This window comes from Coenobita brevimanus, chromosome 5 (assembly GCF_032717465.1).
Source record: "Coenobita brevimanus isolate Jiangsu-jjx chromosome 5, ASM3271746v2, whole genome shotgun sequence".
Lineage (NCBI taxonomy): Eukaryota > Metazoa > Arthropoda > Malacostraca > Decapoda > Coenobitidae > Coenobita > Coenobita brevimanus.
Window position 1 is genome coordinate 36,779,344 of NC_136958.1, and position 18,855 is coordinate 36,798,198.

Below are 18,855 nucleotides of genomic sequence, written 5' to 3' on the forward strand. Positions count from 1 at the left end.
TATTGAATTCATGCTAGGGCTGTCTCATACAGGACTGGTGTATTGGTATTTGCGGGGATACTTTTATGACATGTCGGCGGGTCATCTTACAAGTCCCTGGCTCCTGGACTGGTTTGAACCGCCAGTTTGGAGTCCACAGTTAATCCTCTGCACTCTAAATTCTAATTTCTTAACACTGCACAACACTGTAAATTCCTGTGTATTCTAGTTGCAAGGTATTGCAGTTTATTCACTGTTTATTCACAAAAAACAAGCACCTGTGGCTTGCACTGCTATGAGCATCTGCTCTCGATTGGAGTTAGGCTGTGACTATTGATGATGGTGGGGTAACAAAGTTGCCAGATCGCAACGGCCACATTACCAATCTCCTCAACTTTCATTACCAAATTTAACTTTTCATTACCAAATTCGTAAAGCTAGCATTTATTCTTCACTAATTATATATACAAGTGGAAATACATGTAATCACTCTCCTTATAATTAACACCATGTTGATTATTTTCATGCTATGTAGGGTAGCAGATTAATCAGAGAGAGCAAACAATCCACCATCTCCATCCTGTGTATCCTCATACATGTGAAAAATCCATTTGGTAATGCATTATTCTGATTCATTACCAAACGAATTTTTCATTACCAAATTGGCCCACATTTGGTAATGAAAAATACCAAATGGCAACCCTGACAGGGAAGGGGGGAGGGGGGAGGAAGGAAGGGGTGAAGGGACCATGGTGTAACAGCTGTTCGGCGCCAGGCGGCAATTTCAAATTATGGGTGGGAAAAAACTCAGATTTTTTTTTTATTTTTTGCGGTTTTTGGCCCATTTTGGGAATATTGGATCCCGGGACGATTATGTCCGGTTAGTGGGGATGTTCGGATATTGGGCGTTCGGATATTAGAGGGATTACTTTTGTTAATTACGATTATCTATTACAGTTGAACTACATCATGAAATATACAAGGTAAATCTGACTTAATTTAAACTTAGTTTTAATTAAACTAAAGCCAAATATTCCCTTTATCCATGTAAATATGTATTAAACGCTTCCTCCGTCTTCTCGTGAGGGTACATGTCATCCTACCACGTAGGCGCAGTTAGGTCCATGGAAAATTCCTAAGTATTTACATGTATTAACGATATTGTTGTCCACAAGGGTAAATGCAGCAGCATTTGATTTATTAATAATAAGAATTATTAAACAGAACGTAATCTCTGGGTTATAAAACCGCTTGAATTAGTCATTACCGCTCTTTGTTTTTTCCTCTGCTTTCAACAGGGACAGCTGCTTTAAAAAGTAAAGAGTGCAACCGCCCTGGGGGGAAAATATTTCCCACAACAACTCCCAGACACTGTCCTGCATTTGAAAGGCTGGAAGACATAGGCAGTAGGAAATTCAGACTGAGGAAGACAGTTCTCGAGTTGACCTGTTCCATACATGAAGGACTGGGAGTAACAGTTAACTCCTGCATTTGAGAGTTGGACAGAAAAGTGATGAGTTTGTTGCTAGACAAGTGCTCTGTGATACAGGCAGATTGTTCAGAGAAGCAGTGACCATTGAATTAGCAAGAGAAAAGAGATAAAGATGCAACAGTGCAGCGAAGAGACAGAGGTTGAAGGTAGCCAGTAAGAGGAGGAGAGTTAATGAGACGGAAAGCCTTTCACTTCACCTAGTTGAGAAGAGCTGTATGTATTTACCTAATTGTGATATACAGTACAGGAAATGAGCTACGGTCTTGGGGTCCCGTCTCTGTTTCTCAATGAGTCAAATTTGGCTTTAAACTCGTTTAAGTTTTAAGACTGGATGATCTCTTTGTCCAAGCTATTCCTCAGGTCTGTACATCTATAAGGAAAACTATATTTCTTGATATCCTTCAAGCAGCTTGGCTTCTTCAGTTTCATTCCATGTCCTCTTGTTACTCTCTTATCCCATAAAAACAGATCTTTTTTGTCAATTTTATCTACTCAAGTTATGGTCCTGAACACTGCAGTCATGTCGCCTTTCTTTCCCCTTTCCTCTAAGGAAGGCAAATCCAGCTTTTCCAGCCTCTCTCTGTACGAAAGATCTGCCAGACTGGGGACTATTTTGGTTGCTGTTCTTTGTATTCTCTCAATCTTGTTTATATCTTTCTTTTTGTGTGGGGACCACACAACTGCTGCATATTCTAACCTGGGGCGAATCATGCCCACTATCAGTTTTTTCATCATCTCCTCATCCATATAATGAAAAGCTACTCTTATATTAATCAGGAGTTTAAACGTCTTTCTAACTGTCTTGTTAATGTGTTTTACAGGTGACAAACTGTCCTGAACCAGCACTCCCAAATCTTTCTCTTCTCTTGCTTTTGTGATTGGTTCATTACATCAAATAATTCGGTGATGGCCTCTTGGTACTTTTACCCATTTCCAGTATTTTACATTTCTTTGCATTGAATTTAATATCCCACATCCAGTTCCAATCGTGTATCCTATCCAGATCTTCCTGCAGGATTTTACAATCCTCCTCAACCTCTACCTTCCTCAAGATCTTTGGATCATCAGCAAACAGACTTGCATAACTGTTCACTCCATCTGCCATATCATTTACGTAAATCAGGAACATTACTGGCACCAACACCGAGCCTTGTGGGACTCCACTTGTTACTTCCCTCCATCCAGACATCTTATTCTTTATTACTGTCCTCATTTGTCTGTCTCTCAAAAAGTCTCTTCCATTCCAGGAGGTTCCCCTTCAGTCCTCTTGTATGCTCTACTGTAGTTTCCACATTAGTCTCTTATGGGGTACCTTGTCGAAGGCCTTCTCCAAATCTAAATACACTCAATCCACCCAACCATCTCTCTCCTGTAGCACATCAATCGCTCTTGAGTAAAAACTCTAGTTGGAAACACATGACTTTCCACACCTGAATCCAAACTGACTATCAGCCAAAATATTCATCTCTTCCCGATATTTTATCCATCTATCTTTCAGAATTCTCTCGCATAATTTTGCGACCATGCTGGTAAGGGACACTGGTCTATAATTCAGGGGTTCTTCCCTGTTTCCTCCCTTATAAATTGGTACCACATTTGCCCTCTTCCATTCTTGAGGCACTTTCCCCTCTTCCAGAGAACACACAATTAAACTGTGAATCTTATCCGCCAGTTGTTCTCTGCATTCCTTCAGTACCCAATTAGATATTCCATCTGGTCCTGGGTCTTTCCTTACATCTTGAGTTTCCAGTAATATATACACTTCATGTACTTCCACTTTTATATCTTTTATCTCTACATTTCTAGTCGATCCCTTCCCTTCCACAAACTCCTTTTCATTAGTGAAAACTGATTGGAAACAGTTGTTCATTATTTCTGCTTGCATTGCTGCATCTTTATAGACCTTGCCTTCTACTTCCAGTTTGGTGATTCCTTCCTTTTGTTTCAGATTGCCATTGACAAATCTATAAAACAGTTTGGGTTCATCCTTACACATGTCTATTATATCTTATTCAAAATTACTTTCTTCCACTCTACGTATTCTTGTGTATTCATTTCTTGTTCTTTTATATTCTTCCTTTGTTCTGTTGTTACCTCTCTTTCTCCAATCGTTCCATGCTGTGTCTCTCTCGTTTTTTGCTATCATGCACCTATTAAACCACCCCTTTTTCCTGTTTTCTTTCCCCATTACTCTTGGCACAAAATTTTCCACTCCTGAATTATAGAGGTCTAGAAAAATATCCCACTTCCTCTGTATCTCTCTTGTTTCTCTGAATTTTCTCCAATCTGTATTTTCGAAAAATTTTCTCAATCCTGTAAAGTTTGCTTTCCCAAAGTTGTATCTTCCCTGCCTGTGAAGCTCGTCTCTTGGCTCCACGTTCCCTGTTATCATCTGGAACTCGATGACCACATGACCACTTTTTGCTATAGGACACAAATATTTTGAGGATTCTATTACATCAGGTTCTTTGGTAAACAGTAAATCTAGTGTTCCTGGTGTGTCCTCACCTCGGAACTGTGTCTCTTCTTTGACCTATTGCATCATCACATTGTTCATTGTTATATTTAATAATATAGTGCCCCACAAATCTTTGCTGCCTCCTGAGTCCCATTCCTCCCAGTTCACCTGTTTGCAATTGAAGTCACCCACTAAAATTATATTGTTGCTTTTCTCAGTCATTTTCTGTAAATAACTAGTAATGTCTGACAACATTTCCTGGTATTCATCATCACTCCATGCTCATGTCTTAGGGGGAACATACACTACCGCCATATCTCTTTTGCTATTCTCTCCAGTTTCTAATTTCATATTTATCACTTCAGCCCTGCCTTCTCCCATTTCCACAGTATCTACATTTATGTTGTTCTTCACTGCTATCATCACTCCTCCTTCCATTTTTTCTTTTCTGTCTCTTCTCCACAGTTTGTATTTACCATCACCCATATGAAAATCAATATCTTCTCTTAATTTGGTCTCTACAAAGCACATAACATCAGATTCATGTGCCCTCAAGAGATCGTTGATTCCTAGCCTTGTTGATATTAAAGGATCAACATGAGTATATGCCACTTTCCAATTATTTTTTATGTTTTTTATACCCTCTTTTCTCCCTCTCTCTGTCGGTACCACTTCCTTAATTTCTGATCCATGACTCTCCAATAAAACACTGTCTTCTCTTCCTCCATTCTCTGTTCGTTTTTTACCTTTGCTTCCTTTACTAACTCCTTTATTTTAGCTCTTTCTTCCTCATTTGCATCTCTCCTTATCCAAACATTTTTTAACCCTTCCTTGTCTGATAATTTCCATGTTCTACTGATAATTTCGTTGACTGTTGCCTGACACTTAAACTTTATCTTCAATGGCCTTACCCCTCCTTCCTCGTACTTTCCTAACCTAAACACCTCATCAATCTCTTCTTGAGCTGTGTTGTTTTCCTCCATGACTACTGATATTATTTCATTAACCATACTCAGTTCTTCTCTTTCTCTTTCTGATCTTATTGTCACACGTTTTTCTTTAATTAACTCCTAAGATTGTTACACAATTTTTCTTATCTGCTAGATCCCTAACAAAAGATTTTCTACTTCTCAGTACCCTAACCACTTCCCTCTCCACCTTTTCCTTGCTTTGTTGTTCTAAAATCTTTTTCAGATATACATTTCCTTCTTCCTGAATTTTCCTCCACCCCTTATGTTGCTCCCTGATTTCTTTAATGTGCTCATCTTGTATTCTTGATTTGGATTCACTGCGTGTACAAACTTTTTCCAGTTTATTCCGGCGAATTTTGATCTCGTTTTCCTGCTCTATGGTCCATTCTTGTAATTCTCTCCTGGAAGAGAAGACGGAGGGGGGTGCAAGGAACAGCGTGGTGGACTGAAGAGGTGAGACAGGCTGTGGCACAAAAGAAGAAAGCATACAATGAATGGATGACAAATAGAGGCGTGGAAGAAGTTGAGAGGGAAAGAGAGAGTTATATGTAGAAGGAAAGAGAGAGGTGAAGGGATTAGTAAGAGAGAGTAAGAAGAGAGTGGATAAGGAATTTGGAAGGAATTTGAGTTTTAAGTGGAGGGACTGTAAGAAAATGTTCTGGAAAGAGGTGAAGAGCGTAAGACAGGGTGGAAGTGAGGTTAGTAGGGGAGTAAAAGATAAAAATGGTAGATTACTAGTGGAGAAGGGAGAAAAAGTGAGCAGATGGAGAGAACACTTTAAGGAATTGTTGAACATACAGGATGGAAGTAATGCGAGTATAAGTGACTGGGGAATGGCTGGGAGGAGGAGGGAGGCGAGAAGACAGGAAGAAATCAGTAGGATAGAAGTTGTGGAAGCAATGAAGAAAGTTAAATTGGGGAAAGACCTAGGAATTGATGGAGTATTTGGTGAAATGCTGAAGCATGGGGGAGAGATAGTAGTAGAATGGATGTGGAAGATGTGCAGATTGGCCTGGGAGGAAGGTAGAGTCCCGGAGGATTGGAAGTCAGGTATAATTATTCCCTTGTACGCAGGAAAAGGGGAAAAGAAGTGTGTGGTAATCATAGGGGCATTTGTCTTCTTAGTATAATAGGAAAAGTGTATGGTAGGATACTTATTGACAGAGTTAGAGAAAGAACAGAGGAATTAGTTGGAGAAGAACAGGGAGGCTTTAGGAAGGGAAGAGGTTGTGTAGATCAGATATTCATTCTTAGATCTTTAGTGGAAAAGTTTCTAGAGAAGGGAAAGAAGTTGTATGCAGCTTTCATGGATTTGGAGAAAGCATATGACAGGGTGGATAGACAAGGATTGTGGAAAGTATTAAGATTATATGGAGTAGATGGGAAGTTGTTGAATGCTGAGAAGGATATGTATCATGGTGCTAAGGCTGCAGTGCGTGTGGATGGTGAAGTAAGTGAATTTTTCTCTTTGAAGGTTGGGTTGAAACAGGGGTGTGTCATGTCTCCATGGTTGTTCAATCTGTACATGGATGGGGTAATAAAAGAGGTACAAGGTAGGGTAGTGGATGTTGGAGTGGCCCTGGTGAGAGAGGATAGTGTTTGGAAACTCCCTGTACTGTTGTTTGCAGATGATACTGTGTTGTTGAGTGAAGACGAAGGGGAGCTGCAAGGCTTGGTGGATGAGTTTGGGAGAGTGTGTAAGAAACGGAATCTAAAGGTGAATGTAGGGAAGAGTAAAGTGATGGTCTTTGAGAGATGTGAAGTCAGTGAATGTACAGCGAGGTTGGATGGTGAGGAATTGGAAAATGTGAGTACGTTTAAGTACTTGGGTAGTGTGATGAGTAAGGATGGAGGTTTGGAGGGTGAAGTGCTTGAAAGGGTACAGCAGGGAAGAAAGGTTGCTGGTTCTTTGAAAGCAGTGATAAGAAACAGGGAAGTGAGCATGGAAGTGAAAAAGTTACTACATGACAGTATTGTGATACCAACTCTAACGTACGGAAGTGAAGCTTTGACATTGTTGGAAGGACACAAGTCAAGAGTGAGAGCAGTGGAAATGAGTTATTTAAGAGGAGCCTGTGGAGTCACATGGAGAGGCAGGTTGACGAATGAGGATGTAAAGGAGCATTGTGGTGTGGATGTGGATGTGATAGGAAGTGTTATGAGGAACACACTGAGGTGGTTTGACCATGTGGAGAGGATGGAGGATGAAAGACTGATGAAGAGAGTGTATGTGAGTGAGGTGGAGGGAGGAAGAGGGAGGGGGAGGGGGAGGCCGAGGATGAGATGGAGGGATGGGGTGGAGAGGTATATGAGAGAGGGGTGTGTGAGTTGGGAGCAGGGCAGTGAAATGGCTGGGGACAGGGCGACGTGGAGGCGATTTGTTTGTGGCCACCCCAAATGGGATTGAGGCGTCTGGCAATAGATAGATAGATAGATACACATTCCTCTCTGCTGGTTTCTCTACTCCTGCTACTCTTGTTTTGTGCAACTGAATACTTCCATTTCCCACATTCTCTACAGAGATGCCCTCAAACTCTCTCTTTGCCATTTGTAAGCAAAGCACCGTCCCTTTCCGCCATGATTCAGCCATATGGAGACTTTCTATTTCTGCTATATATTGTTCTTTTTATGACCGAAACTGTGTTTTTTTTAAACTATTGTCCGACGGGACCACCACTCACACACTTATTAACATAATCATGAATAGGCTGGTCTCCTTTCTGTCGCTGATTCAGCAATTATTTCCCCACAGTCCAGGAAGAGACTTGCACTCTATATGGACAAATAAAATACGCATATAAAGTCAACAACTATGCAGGGATAAAGAAGGTAAGGAGTTGGCCTAGCACACCTAATCTCTTGGAAGCAAATATTAGAAGAGAGGTAATATGATCTTTCCAAGAGAAATCCCGAGAGACTGAAACCCCAAGTATGTTTAAAGATTATGCAGGATTGAGATGGATGTTGTTAAATATTAGAGGATACTCCTGTTGAAGATTTGATGGCTTGAATTATGTAGGAACAGAGTTTTTGATGCTTTAAAATCAACAGGATTACTTCTACCCCAGTCAGAGATATGAGCAAAGTCAGACATTAGGTGTGCCATAGCCTCATCCCTTGTTTGTTTAAGTAACTGCTGAGATGGACGGTGTGGGAAGCATATGGAAAGGTAATGGGTGGAATCATCATTGTGTGAGTGGATAAGGTTTGATGTTCAGCTTAAAAGGTCATTGATGAAAATAAGGAAGAGAGTTGGTGATAGGACAGAGCCCTGAGGAATGCCACTATTGATGGCTGTAGGAGAAGAACAGTGGCCATTTACAATAGCAGCTATAGAACGACCAGAAAGGAAGCCAGAGATGAAGGCACAGATAGACGGATAGAAACTGGAAAAGAGATGTGTGGAAATTAAATATTTGTGCCAAACCTGCTCAAAAGCCTTTGAGATGTCAGATGCAATGGTTTCACCAGGGTCCCAAAAAGAGGATGACCAGGAGTCTGAAGGGTAGGTGAGAAGATTGCCAGTGGAGTATCCCTAGCAGAACCCATACGGGTGATTGGAAAGAAGGTTGTGATAGCAAAGATGCTTTAAAAATTTTTTGCCAAAAATTGATTCAAAAATTTTTGAAATATGGGATGTTAAAGCAATTGGGTGATAGTTGGATGGCTGGGGATGATCACCCTTCTTTGGTACAGGCTGAATGAGATCAAATTTCCAGCAAGAAGGAAAGATAAAAAATGACAAAAAAAAGCTTTTGATGCCATCCCCTGCCATAACCCTACAAACAAAACAGTCAACAAAAACGTGTACAATAACACAAAAAGATGGCTGGCAAACTATCAAGCATATGTGCACATGTAACACATGCCGGACAGTCATCGATCATCAAAAACTTCACAAACAGCATCCCTCAAGGATCTGTTTTGCTCCCTACACTCTTTAACCCAACATGCATGACATACCTACACCCCATACACCACAGGTACACATAGCTTCCTATGCAGACGACATAACACTTACACGTACAAACCAGAACACAAACACAGCCACACACATCCTCCAACCTTACCTCAACACACTACACGAATGGTTCACCACAAACAGACTCAATGTAGCCCCAGCCAAATCTACAGTGACCCTTCTCACAAACTGGACAGCAGTATGTAGTCATACTCCACACCTCACCATAAACAGCACCCCCCTACCACACACACACACACACACATGCACCCAAAATCCTTGGTGCAACACATAATACATCAGTGTCATTTAAACAACACATCACAAACATTAAAAATAAATTAACACCAAGACTCAATGCTGTAAAGTCGATTACCCATACAACATTAGGACACAACAAAGAAACCACCACCACAGTATACGAACCATAATTATATGTTCATTGATGACTTATGCAAGCCTTGCTTGGACATCTGACCTCACTAAAACACACTACAACACCCTACAGACCTTACAGAACAAGACCCTAAAAATAATCACAGGCTGCATAGCTACTACATCTACAGACCACCTACACCAAGAAACGAAAGTCCTCAAAGTCAAGGGTCATCTAGACATGAGAGCCACACAAATTCTTGCTGCAGCCTCCACAAACCCACACCATCCAGTACACTACATGGCAACACATCCACACACACCAAGGAACATAAAAACAACACCTAGCACACTATATCATACACAAATACAGCAATCTTTCAATTATCCGGACATAATAGAGCCAAAGGCATGTCCAGGTGGTGGCAACATCCGGTTAATGAACACTATTCCCCGACCATACCCAGACCCTACCTGTACCCACCTCCTACCCATACCTAACCTATTTGTACAGTACCTGTGCATAATTTGGCAGCGTTTTCCAGTCATTCAGGCATATTTAGACATCAAAACACACATAGGAATATCCAAAGTAATGCTAAACACCAAGAAAACCTTGCAGAAAGACCATTGAAAACCAAAAAACACCTTACCTATACATTACTGTATGTTCATTCATTCATTCATTGCCAGACGCCATGTATCCCAAACAGGGTGGCCAAGGGCTTAGAGTTAATTGTTTTACAGGGAGGGGCACTAATCCTCCACCAACCCCACTTGACACATAGGGAGAACGTTATGCCAACAGCATCTGGTGTTCCCAGGCGGTCACCCATCCAAGTTTTAACCAGACCCAACGTTGCTTAACTTCGCTGATCGGACGGGAAGCGGTGTACTCAACGTGGTATTACTGTATGTACACCAAGAAAACTATGCAAAAAAAAAACACTGAAAACCAAAAAACATCTGCCTAAACACTAGTGTATGTACAGTACCCCTCCTTATTTTGGCAGTTTTCTGGTCATTCTTCCATATTTTGACATCAAAACATACATAGGATTATCCAAATAATTTTCAACACCAGGAAAACCATGCAAAAAAACATTGAAAACCAAAAAACACCCTACCAAAATACTACTGTATGTACAGTACTCCTCCTATTTTTGGTACTGTTTTCCGGTCATTCTGCCATATTATGACATCAAAAGATACATAGGATTATCCTAATTAAATTTTAACACCAAGGAAGTTCTGAATGAAAACTAAAGTGACCTGCAAACAAACATTTGGTTGGGGTACTTACCACCCAGTGCACTGCAAACGGGTTTCTTAACCCGCACACCTCCAGCAGGTGTAGAGTTGTCTCCAGCAGGTGTAGAGTTGTCCCATGTGGTCTACTGGTAAACATTTGTGCCTAAGAAATGTCCAAAAAGTTCACCTCCTCCTCTTCCTGAACCTGCTGGAGCTGGGCAATGAGCAGTGACATACGGTGCGGTGATGGTGGCCTACCCAACTCAGGAGACTCCGAAGACAGCCGCAAATTTATGTCCAACAGAGACGCAATGGCTGTCGATGTGCTCGGTTGTGGGCCCAATGGTGAAGGTGGGAAACGGTGTGGTTGTGGTGGTGGTGGTGACAGTGGGCTGGCACTTGTGGGGGTCGCAGGCTTGAAGAATGAGTCGATCCTGGTATGACAATAGGATTGACAATTCTGCCGGAGGTTGACAGCATCCTAGACTTCTTGCAGCTCCATTACCAGGTGGAGCAGCACCAACTCCCTGTCACAGTGCAGATGCTCAGCATACTCCAGCACCCCCTCCAGGTAACCACGGAGGGCACTGAGACTTGGGATTGAAGGAGTTATCGAGGGCTGTGAGTCAGGGTCCTCATCCTCGTCAGTCCCTCTGTCCTCTTCTGTGCCTGCAGAGGCAGCAGCGGTGATCTTCTCATCAAACATGGTCTGATAACCGGGATCGCTGCCATTGTCGTCCAGCCAATCCCACACCTCGTCAACGTCTACCTTCTTTCCTGCTGTTCGAAGGCGACTGTGGAAGTCATCCATGTCAAACCCCTCAGAGTCATGTTTGGCTTCGATTCCCTGTAGGAGATGAGACCAACCACTTTCAAGGGTTTTCATGGAGACTTTCTTCCACGCATTCACCCAGTTGAACACTGCAGCTTCAGGTCGTAACACCAAAGATTGTACAAGGTCTGCTCCCCACGTGCATCCTCGTCCTCCATCACCACCATCACCTTGTTCAGGAACCTCCATCAGTACAGTCTCTTGGCAGCCACCATAACACCCTGGTCCATTGGTTGAATCAGAGCAGTCATATTACGTGGCAGAAACAAGCACCTAATCCGCCCATTATAACCAACCAAATCCTTCTCAGACGGATGCATGAGGACATTGTCCAGGAGCCGGAGTGCCTATCGTGGTCGCTAGCGATACCAATAACCTGCATTTGGTAATGGATAACCTCCTTGACGAAATGTCTGTGGAACCAGTCTCTGAAGATCTTAGCGGGAAACCAGGCCTTCACAGACTGGTACCACACAACAGGTAGGCTATCCATCAACCCAAGGAGACAACGTGGTTGTTTTGCACGCCCAACAACAACGGGTGCATCCTGTTAGCGTTGGCACAGTGCAAAACAGAGACACATAGTTTGGACAACTTTTGACCAGACACAGACTTCTCCCTTTCCTCAGCCAGGGTGTTGGTGGGCAAGGAGTGGTAGAACAGACCAGTTTCGTCAGTGTTATATACTTGACCAAGGGCAAGGCCCTCGTTCTTGATCAGGCACTGCACTTTCTGGCAAATGGGTCTACTTCCTCCACTGCTGCATCCAAGGCCTTGCCGTGTGCCTTACGGCCAGTAAGTCCATGGTGAAGCTTGAAGTGAAAGAGCCATCCCTCGGATGCCTTTAAGTCATGCACATTGTGCAGGCGTGCAAACTTCTCGACAGCAGTCTTCACCACGGTCACATGTAGTAGCACACAGGCACCATGTTGCTGACGGAACCACATCAGTGTTGCCCGGTCGATAATGGTGTGCCAGGCATGGGCCTTTACTTTCCTGTTGGCCCAACATGTGCTTTCAGCAGAGTCCTGTCCATACTGCATAAGCTTATTGTGTGACCTCTTGATATCAGTGTTGAACGGGCTAGACCATATTTGTGAAGAATGCGTCCTTTGGTCCAGCCCATGTCAACCTTGCCCAGTATCTCACGTTTCTTTGCCAGAGTCAGAACCTTCCTCTTCCACCTCTCAGTTGGTGGGGCCATCACCACACACATGAGAATACAGTATAGGAGGGCTACAACCTAAAGATGGTAGGGGAACCACCACAAAAGCAGCTGCATTGACAGCCATTCTTGCAAGCAATTCTCTGAGGCAAACCAAAGGTGGGAACTGAGGTGCGGGCTTGTGTTGGCCGGCATGCAGTACAGCGCTCCATATTGCACTCAGTGGTTGCATCCGTGCACAGAGGAAGCAGAATGCAGGAAACTGACATCTGCATATAACGTTCACTTCCATTGCCCAGGCAAGGGTTAGTACGTGACAGCAACAGCGGATGAACAGTACATCACCACCTTAGGCAGTGTATGACTAATGCAGCCTGCCAGGCAACTTTGATCACTCAGTAGGGAAGCGGACAGGCACATTTGGTGGGAGGTTTTGTACTAATCACGAAGGCTAGGGGACTCCCGCCATTCTGCATAGAGGCGAACGGGTGGATTTACCGAATAAGTAATTACTCGTGGTTTGTGGTCTGTGTTTCATGTGTGGTGGCCACCGGTACCCCTCAGCCAGAAACATTGCTTGCCTCGTCCTTTAAAAAATAACCATAGGATTTTCTAAAAAATATGGTCAATGTGTTTCCCAGGCAAAATTACATACCGGTAGGTTATATTAACTGAACCTAACCAGATCTAACTTGTCCCATTAAAGCTGCTTGGCTAAGGTCGCTGACCGTAATAATGAAACGAATAGCCATACCGAATGGAAGTGTACTGTACAGTACATACACACATACAGTACTGTGTACAGTACTATCATATGCATTTGTACAAAGATTATTGTACTGGTATTGTAATCATATCATGGGAAGGAATCTCTCTCTCTCTCTCTTTCTCTTTCTCTTTCTCTCTCTTTCTCTTTCTCTCTCTTTCTCTTTCTCTCTCTTTCTGTGTGTGTGTGTGTGTGTATTTACCTAATTGTGATATACAGGAAATGAGCTACGCTCGTGGGGTCCCGTCTCTGTTTCTCAATAAGTTAAATTTAGCTTTAAACTCGTTTAAGTTTTTAGACTGGACGATCTCTTTGTCCAGGTTATTCCACAGGTTTATACATCTATAAGGAAAACTATATTTCTTGATATCCTTCAAGCAGCTTGTATTCCTCAGTTTCATCCCGTGTCCTCTTGTTACTCTCTTATCCCATAAAAACAGATCTTCTTTGTCAATTTTATCTACTCCCATCATGGTCCTGAACAATGCAATCATGTTGCCTCTCTTTCTCCTTTCTTCTAAGGAAGGCAAATCCAGTTTTTCCAGCCTCTCTCTGTACGACAGATCTGCCAGACTGGGGACCATCTTGGTTGCTGTTCTTTGTATTCTCTCAATCTTTTTTATATCTTTCTTTTTGTTTGAGGACCACACTACTGCTGCATATTCCAACCTGGGACAAATCATGGCCACTATCAATTTTTTCATCATCTCCTCATCCATATAAGGAAAAGCTACTCTTATATTAGTCAGGAGTTTATACGTCTCTCTAACTGTCTTGTTAATGTGTTTTTCAGGTGGCAAACTGTCCTGGACCAGCAAACCCAAATCTTTCTCTTCACTCGCTTTTGTGATTGGGTCATTACCCATCAAATAATTCAGTGATGGCCTCTTGGTACTTTTACCCATTTCCAATTGGTACTTTTACCCATTTCCAATATTTTGCATTTCTTTTAATTGAATTTAATGTCCCACATCCGGCTCCATTCGTGTATCCTATCCAGATCCTCCTGCAGCATTTTACAATCCTCCTCAACCTTTACCTTCCTCATGATCTTTGCATCATCAGCAAACAGACTTGCATAACTGTTCACTCCAGCTACCATATCATTTACGTAAATCAGGAACATTACTGGCGCCAACACCGAGCCCTGTGGGACTCCACTTGTTACTTCCCTGCATCCAGACATCTTATCCTTTATTACTGTCCTCATTTGTCTGTCTCTCTAAAGGTCCCTCATCCATTCCAGGAGGTTCCCCTTCAGTCCTCCTATATGCTCTAGTTTCCACATTAGTCTTTTATGGGGTACCTTGTCGAAGGCCTTCTCCAAATCTAAATACACACAATCCACCCAACCTTCTCTTTCCTGAAGCACGTCAGTCGCTCTTGAGTAAAAACTCAACAGGTTGGAAACATATGACCTTCCACTTCTAAATCCAAACTGACTATCAGCCAAAATATTCATCTCTTCCAGATATTTTATCCATCTATCTTTCAGAATTCTTTCACACAATTTTGCGACCATGCTGGTTAGGGACACTGGCCTATAATTCAGGGGTTCTTTCTTGTTTCCTCCCTTATAAATTGGTACCACATTTGCCCTCTTCCATTCTTGAGGCACTTTCCCCACTTCCAGAGAACACACGGTTAAACTGTGAATCTTATCTGCCAGTTGTTCTCTGCATTCCTTCAGTACCCAATTAGAGATTCATCTGGTCCTGGGGCTTTCCTTACATCTTGAGTTTCTGGTAGTTTATACACTTTCTGTACTTCCACTTTTATATCATTTATCACTACATTTCTAGTCACTACCTCCACTTCCACAAACTCCTTTTCATTAGTGAAAACTGACTGGAAACGTTTGTTCATCATTTCTGCTTGCATTGCCACATCCTTATAGACCTCTCCTTCTACTTTCAGTTTGGTGATTCCTTCCTTTTGTTTCAGTTTGCCATTAACAAATGTATAAAACAGTTTGGGTTCATTCTTACATTTGTCTATTATACTTTTTTCAAAATTCCTTTCTTCTTCTCTGCGTATTCTTGTGTATTCATTTCTAGTTCTTTTATAATCTTCCTTTGTTCTGTTGTTACCTCTCTTTCTCCAATTGTTCCACGCCGTGTCTCTCTCATTTTTTGCTATCATACACCTTTTATTAAACCACTCTTTCTTCCTGTTATCTTTTCCCTTTACTCTTGGTACAAATTTTTCCACTCCTGACTTATACAGGTCTAGAAAAATATCCCACTTCCTCTGTATCTCTGTTGTTTCTCTGAATTTTCTCCAATCTGCATTTTCAAAAAATTTTCTCAATCCTGTAAAGTTTGCTATCCCAAAGTTGTACCTTCCCTGCCTATAAAGCTCGTCTCTTGGCTCTACGTTCCCTGTTATCATCTGCAACTCAATGACCACGTGATCACTTTTTCCAGTAGGACACAGATGTTTCAAGGATTCTGTTACATCGGATTCTTTGGTAAACAGTAAGTCTAGTCTTGCTGGTGTGTCCTCACCTTGTAACCGTGTCTCTTCTTTGACCCGTTGCGTCATCACATTGTTCATTGTTATATTTAATAATATAGTGCCCCATGAATCCTCGCCGCTTCCTGAGTCCCATTCCTCCTAGTTCACCTCTTTACAATTGAAGTCACCCATTAAAATTATATTGTTGCTTTTCTCAATCAGTTTCTAATAACATGCCATGTCTGATAGCATTTCCTGGTATTCATCATCACTCCATGCTCTTGTCTTAGGGGGAACATACACGACTGCCATGACTCGCTTGTTATTCTCTCCAGTTTCTAATTTCATGTTTATCACTTCGGCCCTGCCTTCTCCCATTTCCATGGTATCTACATTTATGTTGTTCTTCACTGCTATCATCACTCCTCCTCCCGTTTTTTCTTTTCTGTCTCTTCTCCACAGTTTGTATTTACCATCTCCCATATGAACATCAGTATCTTCTCTTAACTTGGTCTCTACAAAGTACATAACGTCAGGTTCGTGTATCCTCAAAAGATCATTGATTTCTAACCTTACCGATATTAAACCATCAGCATTAGTATATACCACCTTCCAATGATTTTGATGTTTTCTATACCCTCTTTTCTCCGCCGGTACCACTTCCTTAACTTCTGATCCATGACTCTCCAATAAAACACTGTCTTCTCTTCCTCCGTTCTCTGTTCATTTTTTACCTTTGCTTCCTTTACTAAGTCCTTTATTTTAGCTCTTTCTTCCTCATTTGCATCTCTCCTTATCCAAACATTTTTAAACCCTTCCTTGTCCAATAGTTTCCATGTTCTACTGATAATTTCGTTAACTGTTGCTTGGGACGTAAACTTTACCTTCAATGGCCTTGCCCCTCCTTCTTCATACTTTCCCAGCCTAAACACCTCTTCAATCTCTTCTTGAACTTCATTGTTTTCTCCATGACTATTGATATTATTTCTTTAACCTTACTCAGTTCTTCTCTTTCTCTGTCTGATCTTATTGTAATTCGTGTTTTTTTAACTCCTGAAATTATTATACGTTTTTTCTTATCTGCTACATCTCTAACTAAAGATTCTCTACTTCTCAACACCCAAACCACTTCCCTCTCCACTTTTTCCTTGCTTTGTTGGTCTATAATCTATCTCAAATTTACATTTCCCTCTTCCTGAATTTTCTTCCACCCCTTATATTGCTCCTTGATTTCTTTAATGTGCTCTTCCTGTATTCTTGATTTGGATTCATACTCATCTAGTTTGCATTTCATCATGTCCCTTTCCACTTCCAACCTCTTATTCTCTCTCTTAAGCTGTTTTATTTCATTCGAGGCTGATTCATTGTTCAATTTTTATTCAGTAACTTCCCTTTCTTGTTCGTCACTATGTGTACAGATTTTTTCCAGTGTACTCCGTAAACTTTTGATCTTGTTTTCCTGCTCTGTGATCTGTTCCTGTAACTCTTTAATTACTGCCCATACCTTTTTTATCTCCTGGTCATTCCTCTCCGATGCTTTCTCTACACCTGCTATTCTTGTCTGGTTCAACTTGATACTTCCTTTTCCCACATCCTCTTCACAGAAGCCCTCAAATTCTTTCTCACTGATCGTAAACAATGCACCGTCCGTTTCCTCCATGATTCAACCATATGGAGACTTTCTGTTTTCATTTTATCTTGTCCCTTTTATGACCGAAACCGTGTTTTTTTTTTTATTACTCTCCGACGGGACCACCACTCACGCACTCATTAACACAATCACAATTAGGCTCAGCTACCTTTCATTGGTGATTCAGGAATTATTTCCCCACGATCCTGGAAGAGGTCCGTCTCTGTCGGCGGCCCGTGTATTTACCTATTTGTAGTATACAGGAATTGAGCGATGCTCGTGTTGTCCTGTCTCCATATCCACATTTATCAAGTCTACCTTTACACACATGAATGTTTTTCTCATGCACCACCTCTTTGTCTAAGTCGTTCCAAATATTTAAGTATTTACCTAATATATCTAATTGTGATATACACGGAATGTACTATGCTCATGGGTTTCTGTCGCTGTTTCTCCATAAGTCGAATTTAGCTTTAGACACGTTTAAGTTTTTAGACTGGACGATCTCTTTGTCCAGGCTATTCCATAAGTCTGTACTTCTGTAAGGAAAGCTATATTTCTTGATATCCTTCAAGCAGCTTGATTTTTTCAATTTCATTCCGTGTCCTCTTGTTGCTCTCTTATCCCATACAAACAGATCTTCTTTGTCAATTTTATCTACTCCCACCATGGTCCTGAACACTGCAATCATGTCTCCCCTCTTTCTCCTTTCCTCTAAGGAAGGCATATCCAGTTTTTCCAGCCTCTCTCTGTATGACAGGTCTGTCAGACTGGGGACCATCTTGGTTGCTGTTCTTTGTATTCTCTCAATCTTCTTTATATCTTTCTTTTTGTGTGGGCACCACACTACCGCAGCATATTCTAACCTGGGACGGATCATGGCCACTATCAATTTTTTCATCATCTCCTCATCCATATAATGGAATGCTACTCTTATATTAGTCAAGAGTTTACAAGTCTCTCCAACTATCTTGTTAATGTGCTTTTCTGGTGACAAACTATCTTGGACCAGCACTCCCAAATCTTTCTCTTCTCTCCTTTTTGTGATTAATTCATTACCCAACAAATAATTCAGTGATGACCTCCTGGTACTTTTACCCATTTCCAGTATTTTGCATTTCTTTACATTAAATATAATTTCCTACGTCCGGCTCCAATTGTGTATCCTATCCAAATCCTCCTGCAGTATTTTACAATCCTCCTCAACCTCTACCTTCCTCAAGATCTTTACATCATCAGCAAATAAACTTGCATAACTGTTCACTCCATCTACCATATCATTTACGTAAATCAGGAACATTACTGGCGCCAACACTGAGCCTTGAGGGACTCCACTTGTTACTTCCCTCCATCTAGACATCTTATCCTTTATTACTGTCCTCATTTGTCTGTCTCTCAAAAAGTCTCTCATCCATTCCAGAAGTTTCCCCTTTAGTCCTCCTATATATTCTAGTTTCCACATTAGTCTCTTATGAGGTACCTTGTCAAAGGCCTTCTCTAAGTCTAAGTATACACAAT

At 41.6% G+C, this 18,855-nt stretch overlaps 1 protein-coding gene and 1 pseudogene across 1 annotated transcript in view; one reads left to right on the plus strand and one right to left on the minus strand.

Moving 5' to 3' along the window:
- Positions 1 to 18,855, plus strand: part of LOC145398801 (uncharacterized) — a 647,885-nt gene that overhangs the window by 461,789 nt on the left and 167,241 nt on the right. The window lies entirely within an intron of this gene.
- LOC145399094 (5S ribosomal RNA) lies at positions 10,036 to 10,154 on the minus strand (annotated as a pseudogene).